Consider the following 12,983-nt stretch of genomic DNA (forward strand, 5'->3'; position numbering starts at 1 on the left):
TTTGACTCTTTGCTGACTCTGATCCTAAGGACTGTAGCCTGCCAGGCTCCTCTGTTCATGGGATTCTCCAGGCAAGAATATTGGACTGGGTTGCCATTTCCTCCTCCAGGGCATCTTCCCGACCCAGGGATCGAAACCACATCTCTTATATCTCCTGTATTGGTACGTGGGTTCTTTACCACTAGTGCCACCTGGGAAGCGTGGGTTTGTTGTATATGGCCTTTATTATGTTGAGGTATGTTCTTTCTATACCTACTCTCTGGAGAGTTTTTATAATAAATGGGTATTGAATTTTATCAAAAGCTTTTCTGAATCTATTGAGATGATCATATGGTATTTATCTTTCAATTTGTTGATATGGTGTGTCACATTGATTGACTTGTGTATATTGAAGAATCCTTGCATCCCTAGGATAAAGCCCATTTGATCATGATGTGTGACCTTTTTAATGTGTTGTTGGATTCTGTTTGCTAGAATTTTGTTGAGGATTTCTGCATCTGTGTTCATCAGTGATATTGGCCTATAATTTTGTGTGTGGGTGGTATCTTTGTCTGGTTTGGTATCAGGGTAATGGTGATCTTGTAGAATGAGTTTGGGAGTTTTCCTTCCTCTGCAATTTTCTGAAAGAGTTTAAGCACAAAATGTGTTAGCTAGTGTCTAAACTTTTGGTAAAAATAGCCTGTGAAGCCACCTGGCCTTGGGCTTTTGTTTGTTGGAAGATATTTTATTACAGTTTTGATTTCCATGTTTGTGGTTGTTCTGTTCATGTTTTCTATTTCTTCCTGGTTCAGTTTTGGAAGGTTTTACTTTTCTAAGGATCTGTCCATTTCTTCCAGATTGCCCATTTTATTGGCATAGAGTTGCTCATAGTACTCTCTTATGATCCTTCGTATTTCTGTGTTGTTTGCTGTGTCTCCTTTTTCATTTCTATTTTTATTGATCTGAGTCTTTTATTTTTGATGAATTTGTCAACTTTGTTTATTTTCTCAAAGAATCAACTTTTAGTTTTGTTCATCTTTGTTATTGCCTCCTTCCTTTTTTTTTTTTTCATTTATTTCTAACCTGATCCTTACAATTTCATCCATTCTACCTATTTTGGTGGGGTTTTTTGTTCTTTTTTTCTAGTTGCTTTAGTCGTAAGCTTAGGTTGTTTATTTGATGTCTGTTGTTTCAAGGTAGGTTTGCATTGCTATAAAATTCCCTCTTAGCATTGCTTTTACTGCAACCTATAGGTTTTGAATTGTCGTGTTTTTATCATCATTTGTTTCTAGGCATAATTTGATTTCCTGTTTGATTTATTCAGTGATCTGTTGGTTAGTAAGAACCATAGCTTCCATGTTTTTGTGTTTTTTATAGTTTTTTTTTTTTTTTCTGTAGTTGATGTCTAATCTTGCAGCATTGTGGTCAGAGAAGATGCTTGAAATGATTTCAGTTTTTAAAAACTTGCCAAGGCTTAATTTGTGGCCCAAGATGTGATCTATTCTGGTTCCATGTGCACTTGAGAGAAAAACGTGACATCTATTGTTTTTGGATGAAATACCATGTAGATCTCAATCAGGTCCAACTGGTCCAATGTATCATTCAAAGCCTATGTTTTCCTGTTAATTTTCAGTGTGGATGATCTGTCCATTGCTGTGAGTGGGGTATTAAAGTCTCCCACTATTGTTGTGTTATTGTCAATTTCCCCTTTAATAGGTATTAGCATTTGCTTTTGGAGAAGGCAATGGCACCCCACTCTAGTACTCTTGCCTGGAAAATCCCATGGATAGAGGAGCCTGGTAGGCTGCAGTCCATGGGGTCGCTAGGAGTCGGACATGACTGAGCGACTTCACTTTCATTTTTCACTTTCATGCATTGGAGAAGGAAATGGCAACTCACTCCGGTGTTCTTGCCTGGAGAATCCCAGGGACCGAGGAGCCTGGTGGGCTGCTGTCTATGGGGTCGCACAGAGTCGGACACGACTGAAGCAATTTAGCAGCAGCAGCATCTGCCTCAGTTTCTGTTAAGTGAGCACAGATGTGGGCATAGATCAATGGATTGTGGTGGGAAAAGAAAAAGTAGGTTAGTTTTGTATAGGTGTGGGTCTCTTCCTGGTGGTAGTTTCATGTTAACTTCTGAATTAGCTTTTCCAGGGTTGGATAAACTCTATTTCTTCATCTTCACCATAATCAGACTTTCGGATAATGATTTTGAAAGGACTGTAGGCATCTCCCAGGCATTTGAAAATTTTTAATTATTATCTATGGAGGAAAAAGTGAACTGCAGAATCTAAACATTTTTTTTTTTTTAGAATATCTGGCATGAGAAATCTCAAGAGGAGCAGTCAATTTAGGGGAAAGAGTAGAATGTTTTATGGGACTTTAGCAAGCAGAGTGTATCAAAGTTCAGATTGTTCTGAAAATAGAGAAAAATCATTCTTGAGGATTAGCAGCCATATCTTTAGTAATCTGCAGTTTGCATGCAGTGCTGGGAAAGAACAGATATAAGTCCTGGGCCCAAAGGTTGGGCAGAAGAACTGTTGGGACAAACACCTACCAGGTTCTCAGTGGAAAGTTTCTAGTCTTTCTTTTCTAGTCTTGCAGTCCCTCGTTTTGGTTGATGGGGATACTGAGTCTCATATCTAGGTCTTACTACATCTTGCTTGTTCAATTCACTAGATCTATGTTGCCCCTGAAGACTTGGTGAAACACAGACATTCAGGATTCCCATGACTTTTGCCTTTGTAACTCCAGTCACCTGATGAATGAGTGGTTGCCTAGAGGAGAAAATAGTAAATGACTGTCAACTGTCATGAACTGCCCATTTACATCTCCCCACCACCACCACCCAAATTCAGATTTGAAACCATAATCCCCAGTGTGATGGAATTTAGAGATGGGACCTTTGGGAAGTGATTATGTCATATGGGTAGGGCAATCATGATGGAATTAGTGCCCTTATAAGAAGAGACAGGAGAGAGCTTGTTCTTTCTGCTCAGCACTATGTGAAGATGTAGCTAGAAGATGGCTGTGTGGAAATGGGAAAAGGGTCCTCATCAAGGGCCCATAGAGAATCTATAGAGAAATAAGACTCTATATTAATGTGTTTCTGTAACACTCTCTTTGCTCATCCTTCTCATTTTCCCAAAGTAACAAACATCAAGGGAAGAAACTTTAAGAATTTCATTTTAGCAATAAGAGAAATTGCTAAATTTAATTGTTAATTAAATTAACACAGAGAGAAGAGATAGCCAAGCAAAAGAAAAGAAAGAGACAAAGAAGAGTGTGGCAGTCACTGACTTCAGGTACACCAGGATCCTGATTCCCAGGTCTTGGGTAGAAGATATCCACAGCTATCCACCTGCTGTATAGTCTGAGGCTCTTGGGAAAATGGTTTCCTTCATGATGCTTCTGTTTCTGATAAATTTCCTCCCAGTGATGCTCAAGACAGTCTTACACTGTTATGATTTTCAATAAGCCAAACTCTCTTGGATGAAGGTCATGCAGAGGTTTACCTTTTAGAAAAGTTGCTGAACCCATTTTATAAACTGGGAAATTCTGCATTCACCCTCACCTTTTGCAATATTGGACTGTATAAGAGCAGCCTCAAGGGTAAGGGTGAGATCCACAGATACTGAAGAGTTCAGTGAGTAGCTTAGATGGGGATTGTCTATGAATTCTTTTTGGAGTGACCCTAAAGGCCAGGAGAGCCTTTGACTGCAGTAACTGGAGTTCCTTTGGTAGTTTAATAAATTACCATTTATTCAATTTTTTCTGAGAACTAATGGTGATAAGGCAGCAAAGCTTATGTGTGACGGAGCCCTAGAGAGTTCCTTAACTATTTCAGTGAATTGTGTTCCTCCATCACTAGACAAATTAGGTGGATTTTCTCCAAGTGGGAACATAAGAACTAAAAAATTTTGCTAACATCAGAGCAGTTGCTTTACACGAGAAGGCTTCTACCCAACCAGAAAACAGAGACAGAGTAGTAAGAACACATATAGAATTCCATGAGAATGAAGCTGAGTTAAATACATCTGTAGAAGTTTAAAGGACATAAAGGGTTTTGGCTCACTTAAATGTTCCTTCTTTAAAAGGTTTCCTAGGAATATGGTTTGGATGGATGGATTGTATTCCAGAGATATCCTCTGAAATCTTATGGAAGATTTCCTAAAAGCTTATAAAAGACTGTGATATCATAAGATATATATATTTGGTCGTTGTTCCTGGTACAGGTTGTAACTTCACCCTATCTGACAAAATTTGGGTTAACAGTGAGACAACTATATTACCTAGTGATAGAAACAGCTCACTAATCTTATAACCCTTTCCTATATGAATCAGAGTGAACTGAAGGGAGATTCTTGCTAGACTGGTTTTGCTCTGCCTGCAGACTAACCACCAGTGTAGCCAAACCCAATGTCCTTCCAAAAGTGGAAAAGTTTGGGTATAAGTAGAGAGGAGGAATAGCAGTATAGGAATGAATAAATGAGTTGTTAAATAAGGGAATCCCAATATTACATTAATACTCAAAAGAGATTCAGAGCAAGAGATGACATTGTCTCTTAGCTCAATTTATCAGATGCCTGAAAGGATGAAGCCAGGTACTGCTGGCAGTGCTCCTGCTTTTAGAACCTGACAAGATGAAATGGAAGTTTGCAAACCTGAGTTACTTTCCCTGGAGAAATTTTTCCTTGGAGACATTTTTGTACAGTAAGGATTCCAGTCCAGAATAATTATTAACGACTGAGTCGGTTCTAGTCGTGTGCCACATCTCTTAAATGTTAGGATCCTCAGACCTGTGGCATATTTAAAAATATGTATTTGATCTTTGTCCCCAGTTCCTGGCACAAAGCTTCTAAAACCTTTGGAATTTCCTGTTATAGGAACATCTTTTATTACTCATAACAAGCCCTTTTCAACCAACCCTGAGTTTAAGTTGATGAACTGACTCTTGGTAAACCTTTAGACAGCTTCAGGATGAGGGCTGCTCATCAGAGGAACAAGTCTTATGACTGGAGGGCTGGAACATTCAACCCCACTCCCAGAACTCAGGGGAGCAGAGACAGACTGGAGATGGAGCTAATTACCAATAGCCAATAATTTAATTGATCTTGTCTACCTAATGGAACCTCCATAAAAGCCCCTAAATGAAGGGGTTTCAGAGAACTTCTGGGTTGGGAGACACATCTAGATTGTGGAAGGATTGTACTCCTGGAGAGGGCATGAAAGCTCTGCCCTCCTTCCCTCTTCAGTACCTTCTACCATATATTTTTCCATTTGACTGTTCCTCAGTTGTAACTATTGCTGTGCTGTGCTCAGTTGTGTATGACCCTTTGCGACCCCATGGACTGTAGCCCATCAGGCTTCTCTGTCCATGGGATTTTTCAGTCAAGAATACTGAAGTGGGGTGCCATTTCCTCCTCCAGGGAAGCTTTCCAATCCAGGGATAGATTGCACATCTCCTGCACTGGCAGGCAAATTCTTTACCACTGAGCCACCTGGGAATCCCGATAAGGTAAATCACTTTCTTGAGTTCTGTGGGTTGTAGTGATTTACTGAAACTGAAAAAGGGGTTGTGGGAAGCTCTGACTTTGTAGTCAAGTTGGACAGAAGTGTTGGTAACCTGAGGACTTGATCCTGGTGACTGGTGTTTGCAGTGAGGGCAGTCTTGTGGGAATGAGCCCTTGGACCTGTGGAATTTGATGCTAACTACAAATGGATGGTGTCAGAATATCCCAAGATTCATCTGTCATTGATTCTTATTTCATTCCATTGGAATTAGAGAGCACACTTTGTACGATTTCAATACTTTTGATATCATTGAGACTCACTGATATCATTTTTCACCCAGCATATCGTCCATCCTGGAGAACTTTCCATGTGTACTTGAGAAGGATATATATTCTACTGTTATTGTCTGTAGTGTCTATTGCTGTTAAGTAGCTAAGTCTATCCAACTCTTTGTGACCCCATGAACTGCAGCACACTGGGCCTCCCTGTCCTTCACTGTCTCCCATAGTTTGCTCAAGCTCATGTCCATTGAGTTTGTGATGCCATCCCACCATCTCATCCTCTGCCAGCCTCTTCTCCTTTTGCCCTCAGTCTTTCCCAACATCAGGGTGTTTTCCAGAGAGTCATTTCTTTGCATCAGGTGGCCAAAATATTGGTGCTTCAGCTTCAGCACCAGTCCTTCCAATGAATATTCAGGGTTTGATTTCCTTTAGGATTGACTTGTTTGATCTCCTTGCTGTCCAAGGAACTTTCAAGAGTCTTCTCCACCACCACAGTTTGAAAGCATCAATTCCTTGGTGCTCAGCCTTCTTTATGCTCCAACTCTCACATCTATATATGACTACTGGAAAAACCATAGCCTTAACTATACGGACCTTTATTGGCAAAGTGACATCTCTGCTTTTGGATACATTGTCTAATCTGTCATAGCTTTTCTTCCAAAGAGCAACTTTTTCTTTTTTTTAATTGGAGGCTAATTACTTTACAATATTGTAGTGGTTTTCACCATACATCAACATGAATCAGCCATGGGTGTACATGTGTACCCTCATCGTGAACCCCCCTCCATCCTCCCTCCCCACCCCATCCTTCTGGTTGTCCCAGAGCACTGGCTTTGAGTGCCATGCTTCATGCATCAGATTTGCACTGGTCATCTGTTTTACATATGGCAAAATACATGTTTCAATGCTATTCTCTCAAATCATCTCATCCTTGCCTTCTCCCACAGAGTCCAAAAGTCTGTTCTTTATGTCAGAGACTCTTTTGCTGTCATGCATATAGGGTCATTATTACTGTCTTTCTAAATTCCATATATATGCATTGTGTGAGTATGAGTGTGTGAAGTCTCTCAGTCATGTCCGGCTCTTTGCAACCCCATAGACTGTAGCCTACCAGGCTTCTCCGTCCATGGGATTCTCCAGGCAAGAATACTGGAGTGGGTTACCATTTCCTTCTCCAGGGGATCTTCCCAACCCAGGGATCGAACCCGGGTCTCCCACACTGGAGACAGACGTTTAACCTCTGAGCCACCAGGGAAGTCAATATATGCATTAACCTACTGTATTGGTGTTTCTATTTCTGACTTACTTCATTCTGTGTAATAGGCTCCAGTTTCATCCACCTCATTAAAACTTACTCAAAAGTGTTCTTTTTTATAGCTGAGTAATATTCCATTGGGTTTATGTACCAAACTTTCTTATCCATTCATCTGCCAATGGACATCTAGGTCGCTTCCATGTCCTAGCTGTTGTAAACAGAGCTGCAATAAACACTGGGATACATGTGTCTCTTTCAATTCTGGTTTTCTCAGCATGTATGCTCAGCAATGGGGTTGCTGGGTCATATGGCAGTTCTATTTCCAGGTTTTTAAGGAATCTCCACACTGTTCTCAAAAGTGTCTGTACTAGTTTGCATTCCCACCAACAGCGTAAGAGTGTTCCCTTTTCTCCACACCCTTTCCAGCATATATTGTTTATAGACATTTTGATGGCAGCCATTCTGAACTACACGAGATAGTACCTCATTGTGGTTTTGATTTGCATTTCTCTGATAATGAGTGATGTTGAGCATCTTTTCATGTGTTTGTTAGCCATCTGTTTGTCTTCTTTGGAGAAATGCCTGTTTAGTTCTTTAACCCACTTTTTGATTGGGTCATTTATTTTTCTGGTATGGAGCTGCATGAGCTCCTTGTATATTTTGGAGATTAATTCTTTGTCAGTTATTTCATCTGTTATTATTTTCTCCCGTTCTGTAGGCTGCTATTCTTTTCACCTTACTTATAGTTTCCTTTACTGTGTAAAAGCTTTTAAGTTTAATTAGGTCCCATTTGTTTATTTTTGTTTTTATTTCCATTACTCTGGGAGGTGGATCATAGAGGATCTTGCTGTGATTTATGTCAGAGTGTGTTCTGCCTATGTTTTCCTCTAAGAGTTTTATAGTTTCTGCTCTTACATTTAGATCTTTAGTCCATTTTGAGTTTATTTTTGCATATGGTGTTAGAAAGTGTTCTAGTTTCATTCTTTTACAAGTGGTTGACCAGTTTTCCCAGCATCACTTGATAAAGAGATTGTCTTTTCTCCATTGTATATTTTTTTCCTTCTTTGTCAAAGATAAGGTGCCCATAGGTGCATGAATTTATCTCTGGGCTTTGTATTTTGTTCCATTGATCTATATGTCTGTCTTTGTGCCAGGGCCATGCTGTCTTGATGCCTGTACCTTTGTAGTATAGTCTGAAGTCAGGCAGGTTGATTCCTCCAGTTCCATTCTTCTTTCTCAAAATTGCTTTGGCTATTCGAGGTTTTTTGTATTTCCAAACAAATTGTGAAATTATTTGCTCTATTTCTGTGAAAAATACTGTTGGTAGCTTGATAGGGATTTCATTGAATCTATAGATTGCTACTCATTTTCACTATATTGATTCTTCCAATCCATGAACATGGTATATTTCTTCATCTAATGTGTCATCTTTGATTTCTTTCATCAGTGATTTATTCTTTTCTATATAGAGCTCTTTTGTTTCTTTAGGTAAATTTATTCCTAGGCATTTTATTCTTTTTGTTGCAAAGGTGAATGTGATTGTTTCCTTAATTTCTCTTTCTGTTTTCTCATTGTTAGTGAATAGGAATGCAAGAGATTTCTGTGCATTAATTTTATATCCCACAACTTTACTATATTCATTGATTAGCTCTAGTAATTTTCTGGTGGTGTTTTTAGGGTTTTCTATGTAGAGGATCATGTCATCTGCAAACAGTGAGGGTTTTACTTCTTTTCCAGTCTGGATTCCTTTTATATCTTTTTCTTCTCTGATTGCTTTGGCTAGGAATTCGAAAACTATGTTGGATAGTGGTGGTGAGAGTGGGCACCCTTGTCTTGTTCCTGATTTTAGAGGAAATGTTTTCAATTTTTCACCATTAAGGATTGTTTGCTGTGGGTTTGTCATATATGACTTTAATTATGTTGAGGTATGTTCCTTCTATGCCTGCTTTCTGGAGAGTTTTGATTATAACTGGGTGTTGAATTTTCTCAAACGCTTTCTCTGCATCTATTGAGATAATCATATGGTTTTTATCTTTCAGTTTGTTAACATTGTGCATCACATTGATTGATTTGCAAATATTGAAGGATCCTTGCATCCCTGGGATAAAGCACACTTGGTCATGATGTATGATCTTTTTAATATGTTGTTGGAGTCTGTTTGCTAGAATTTTGTTGAGGATTTTTGCATTTATGTTCATCAGTGATGTTGTCCTGTAGTTTTCATTTTTTGTGGCATCTTTTTCTGGTTTTGGTATTAGGGTGCTGGTGGCCTCACAGAATGAGTTGGGTGTATAAGAGGAAGGAGTTTACCTTCTTCTGCAATTTTCTGAAAGAGTCTGAGTAGGAAAGGTGTTAGCTCTTCTCTGAATTTTTGGTAGAATTCACCTGTGAAGCCATCTGGTGCTGAGCATTTGTTTGTTGGAAGATTTTTTTTTTTTAAATTACGGTTTCAATTTCTGTGCTTGTGATGTCTCTGTTAAGATTTTATATTTCTTCCTGGTTCAGTTTTGGAAGGCTATACTTTTCTAAGAATTTGTCCATTTCTTCCAAGTTGTCCACTTTATTGGCATATAATTGCTCATAGCAATCTCTTGTGATCTTTTTTATTTCTGTGTTGTCTGTTGTGATTTCTCCATTATCATTTCCAATTTTATTGATTCTTCTCTCTTTTTTTTCTTGATAAGTCTGGCTAATGGTTGGCCTATTTTATTTATCTTCTCAAAGAACCAGCTTTTAGTTGTGTTGATTTTTGCTATAGTCTCCTTCATTTCTTTTTTATTTATTTCTGCTCTGATTTTTATGATTTATTTCCTTCTACTAACTTTGGCGGTTTTGTTTTTTTCTGTTTCTAGTTGTTTTAGGTGTAAAGTTAGGTTGTTTATTTGTTGTTTCTCTTGATTCTTGAAGTAGGCTTGTTTTGCTATGAACTTCCCTCTTAGCACTGCTTTTACTGAGTCCCATAGTTTTTGGGTTTTCATGTTTGCATTTTCATTTGCTTCTATGGTTTCCTTTGGTTTCCTTTTTTATTTCTTCTGTGATCTGTTGGTTATTCAGAAGCGTGTGGCTTAGCCTCCATATGTTTTAATTTTTAATAGTTTTTTTTTTCCTGTAGTTGACATCTAATCTTACTTCACTGTGATCAGAAAAGATGCTGGAAAGGATTCAATTTTTTCCAATTTCCCAAGGCTAGATTTATGGCCCAGGATGTAATCTATCCTGGAGAGTGTTCCATGTACACTTGAGAAAAAGGTGAAATCCATTGTTTTGGAGTGAAATGCCTATAGATATCAATTAGGTCTAACTGGTCCATTGCATCATTTAAAGCTTGTGTTTCCTTGCTAATTTTCTGTTTGGTTGCTCTAACCATAGGTGTGAATGGGGTATTAAAGTCCCCCACTACTATTGTGTTACTGTTAATTTCCCCTTTCATACTTGCTAGCATTTGCCTTATGTATTGAAGTGCTGCATGTATATTTACAATTGTTATATCTTCTCTGATTGGTCCTTTGATCATTATGTAATGTCCTTCTTTGTCTCTTAGCGTGGTCTTTATTTCAAAGTCTATTTTATCTGATATGAGCATTGCTACTCCTGCTTTCTTTTGGTCTCCATTTGCATGAAATATCTTTTTCCAGCCCTTCACTTTCAGTCTGTATGTATTCCTAGGTTTGAGGTGTGTTTCTTGTAGACAGTATAAATAGGGCTCTTGTTTTTGTATCCATTCAGCCAGTCTTTGTCTTTTGGTTGGAGCACTTAGTCCACTTACATTTAAGGTAATCATTGATAAGTATGATCCCATTACCATTTATTTTGTTGTTTTGGGTTCATTTTTATAAACCTTGTCTGTGTTTCCTTTCTAGAGTAGATCCTTTAGCATTTGTTGAAGAGCTGGTTTGGTGGTGATGAATTCTCTCAGCTTTTGCTTGTCTGTAGAGCTTTTGATTTCTCCTTCATATCTGAATGAGATCCTTGCTGGTTAGAGTAATCTTGGTTATAGGTTTTTCTCTTTCATCACTTTAAATATGTCCTGCCATTCCCTTCTGGCCTGAAGACTTGCTATTGAAAGATCAGCTGTTATCCTTATGGGGATCTTCTTATGTCTTATTTGTTGCCTTTCCCTTCCTGCTTTTAATATTTGTTCTTTGTGTTGATCTTTGTTGGTTTGATTAATATGTGTCTTGGGGTGTTTTGCCTTGGGCTTACCCTGTTTGGGACTCTCTGGGTTTCTTGGAATTGGGTGGCTATTTTCTTCCCATTTTAGGGAAGTTTTTGACAATTATCTCCTTAATTATTTTCTCATACCCTTTCTTTTTGTCTTCTTCTTCTGGAACACCTATGATTTGTATGTTGGGGCATGTAACATTGTCCCAGAGGTCTCTAAGGTTGTCTTTTAATTCTTTTTCTTTTTTCTTGTCTGCTTCATTTATTTCCACCATTCTATCTTCCACCTCATTTATCCTTTCTTCTGCCTCAGTTATTCTACTGTTGGTTCCTTCCAGAGTGCTTTTGATCTCAGTTATTGCATTGTTCAACATGGATTAACTCTTCTTTATTTCTTCTAGGTCCTTGTTAAACATTTCTTGAATCATCTTAATCCTTGTCTCTAGTCTGTAACTCCGTTTTGTTTTCAAGATTTTGGATGATCTATACTATCAGTATTCTGAATTCATTTTCAGGTAGACTCCCTAACTACTCCTTTTTTGTTTGGTTTTGGTGGGTTTTTATCATGTTCCTTTACCAGCTGAATATTTCTCTGCCTTTTCATTTTATCTATACTTCTGTGTTTGGGGTGCCTTTTCTGTAGGCTCGAAGTTCATGGCTCCTCTTAATTGTGGAGTTTTCCCTGTGGGTGGAGTTGGACTAGTGGCTTGTCAAGATTTCCTGGCTGGGGGAGCTTGCATCTGTGTTCTGCTGAGTTTAGCTGGATCTGTTCTCTCTGGAGTGCAATGAAGTGTCCAGTAGTGAGTTTTGGAGCATTTATGGGTTTGGCATAACTTTGGGCAGCCCGTCTTTTAATGTTCAGGATTGTGTTCCTGTTTTACTGGAGAATTAGCATGGCATGTCTTTCACTGGAACTTGTTGGCTCTTGGGTGGAGCTTGATTTCAGTGTAGGTATGGAGACTTTTGCGTGAGATCACAATAAACTGTGGAAAATTCTGTAAGAGATGGGAATACCAGACCACCTGACCTGCCTCTTAAGAAACCTGTATGCAGGTCAGGAAGCAACAGTTAGAACTGGACATGGAACAACAGACTAGTTCCAAATAGGAAAAGGAGTGTGTCAAGGCTGTATATTGTCACCCTGCTTATTTAACTTATATGCAGAGTACATCATGAGAAATGCTGGGCTGGAGGAAGCACAGGCTGAAATCAAGATTGCCAGGAGAAATATCAATAACCTCAGATATGCAAAAGTTGGTCACCCAGAACAATAATTTTCCCTTAAAGTGTTTCTTCTTAAATGCCAAGCCTGTGTCACCCTTAAAGTAGAGTCACATTTTTATGGAGCAAAGATTTAGTGGGTTACAGCAAGGAAAGAACTTATTAACTCAAAGTCTAATGTTACTAATGCTAAGGCTACTGCTTGTTTTTTCTACATCCTGACTATATGCACTTCCAGGAACACAATGGATAAGGGATGTGGGAACTTGGCAGCAAGCATTGGCTCAACAGTGTTGCAAGAGTCTGGATAAACCTGCCAAGTAAGCTAGAATGCTAACAGGGGGTTTGAAATACTCCTTTCATGCCCAGGAGATTTATCAACTAGACTCCTAAGTTAATTTTTTCCAGAAAAAGGTGGTCGGGGATAGCCCCCTGTTAATGTCAGAAGAGTTGGTGAAAGGCATAAAATAGTAAGACAGACAGATTCTGGTTTGGGGGTAGATGCTAGAGCAGGTCCTGGGGGTCCCTTAAGTCCTGATCCACCTTGCTCATCAGATCTCTCCACATGACCTT

At 38.8% G+C, this 12,983-nt stretch overlaps 1 long non-coding RNA gene across 3 annotated transcripts in view; it reads right to left on the bottom strand.

Annotated features, from left to right (window-relative positions):
- Positions 1-703: 703 nt before the first annotated feature.
- Positions 704-12,983, bottom strand: part of LOC138437692 (uncharacterized) — a 47,284-nt gene continuing 35,004 nt past the window's right edge. For 2 of the 3 annotated variants that reach the window (XR_011256115.1, XR_011446590.1), the window contains exons 4-5: positions 2,536-2,755; positions 704-1,999 (exon numbers count right to left, since the gene is read on the bottom strand). This is a non-coding gene — a long non-coding RNA (uncharacterized lncRNA). Of the gene's footprint in view, positions 2,000-2,214; positions 2,756-12,983 lie in introns of those variants that run through there. The other variant, XR_011256116.1, reaches the window with a different exon arrangement.

This window comes from Ovis canadensis, chromosome 3 (genome assembly GCF_042477335.2).
Source record: "Ovis canadensis isolate MfBH-ARS-UI-01 breed Bighorn chromosome 3, ARS-UI_OviCan_v2, whole genome shotgun sequence".
In the NCBI taxonomy this organism is placed as follows: Eukaryota; Metazoa; Chordata; class Mammalia; order Artiodactyla; family Bovidae; genus Ovis; species Ovis canadensis.